Raw genomic sequence first — 1,664 nt, 5'->3', positions numbered from 1 at the left:
CTTAGGACATTTGGCTCTTTTTGTTCCCTGCCAACTCCGGGCTGGCCCCGAGCACCCTGGTCCCGTCGTCAGGTAGGAAATGGGTCCTGTTCTCACCCCAGGGAATGACCCGTCCAAATGGAGAAGTGAACAAACAGCTTGTGTTTTTGGATTTTTGTTTTTCTGACTGAGGGTTGCCTCGCTCCCCCGGTGCCTCTCGGCAGCCCCAGGAAACCTCCTCGGTGACCCAACTGCCGAGCACTTGGGATTTCCATGGGAAATTCCAGCTGTGCTCAGTGTAAGGCACCATCCTGCTTTCACGCGGGCTGTAGGGGGGCCAGGGGGTCAGCCAGCTGCCTCTCTGCCCTTGTGGCGTAGATTCCGGGCTTCCCGGGGCCAGGCGGCCTGCCCAGCTAGCAGTTAGGGTTCGAATCCTTCACCGTGTTTAGTTGGTCATTATCTATGGTTCCACTGTCCTTACTCCCCCCAGGGGCTTCCCCCTTGCTGTCCCAAAGCTGACCCGACTCCTCTGCACGCTTGGGCCAGATTTCCCCACCAGGGCCCAAGGTTGGCCTCACAGGCCTCCTCTCAGCCTTCTTCAACCAGGAAGCCTCACTCTTTCCCATCAGTGCACCATGACATTTCCCAACCAGGACTCAGATGTTTGGATATTTGTTTTCCTGGGAAGCACATCAGAGCATTCTCTGGCTTCCTATTCTTTTTTCTCCCTGAAAACACACAAGGTGGGTTCATTCTTCACGTTGCCATGTTTGAAAGAATCTGAAGGACAGGTAATATTTCTCTAAGCGCAGTGGTGCCTGGTGGCTGGCCCTCAGCCTCACCATGGGAGGGCCAGAGTGGAGTGCTGGGGTGGGAGCCAACGTAGAGCTCAGTTTAACAGACCCCAGGCCCTTCCAGTTAGGGATGTCCCACTGTGGCCTGTCCTCCCAGGTATTCACTAGGAGCCAGAAATCCTCCTTTTTTGTTAATTATTCCAATTGTGAAGTGTTACAAAAAACAAGCATGCTGAGAAACTTTTCCAAGAAAAAGAATGAGGAAATTTCAGCTTCTAAACCACCGGTTCAAAGAATTGACATCAGAGGAGTTCAAGTGCATGTGGCAAGTTTGCACTCTTGCCCACACGTTTCTCCAGAGACTGCTTTAGAACCACCTGCCTCTCTTCATATTTCCTCTGTGCCATGTCCCTTGCACTGCCCTGGTAACCAGGAGGCCCCTGGCAGCAGGGCCTTGGACACTCCCCTCGTTATTGGATCATATCAGGAAACTCCTGTCCTCCACTAGATAGGCCCCAGCAAAGGAGAATGCGGCTAAAACAATTTTTTGGCAAATCAAATGAAAGTCACCTAAATTTCCTATTTGAAAGGAATCTTCAGCCAATGCTATTTATAGGCAGGGGGGTCGTCTGCTCTTTGTGTTGTAAATAGATGCTGTATGTCACAGGTGAGGTTTGCCTCAAGTGAGGCTACACCACCTGGGTCCGGCCTGGGATGAACCTGCAGAACTGACACGCTGGGCAGTCCTTGTCCTTGCTGTGGGACCACAGACAGGCACAGGCTACCCGGTAACCGAACAGACCGGGGGCTCAGTAACAAGCCCATAGTCCTCACGGATAGAGCATTCATTAATAGAAATATATGCAGGGGTGCTGGCAGCCAAACTGCCCC

The sequence above is a fragment of the Canis lupus genome, chromosome 35 (genome assembly GCF_003254725.2).
Source record: "Canis lupus dingo isolate Sandy chromosome 35, ASM325472v2, whole genome shotgun sequence".
Lineage (NCBI taxonomy): Eukaryota > Metazoa > Chordata > Mammalia > Carnivora > Canidae > Canis > Canis lupus.
This window is presented reverse-complemented; position numbering follows the sequence as displayed.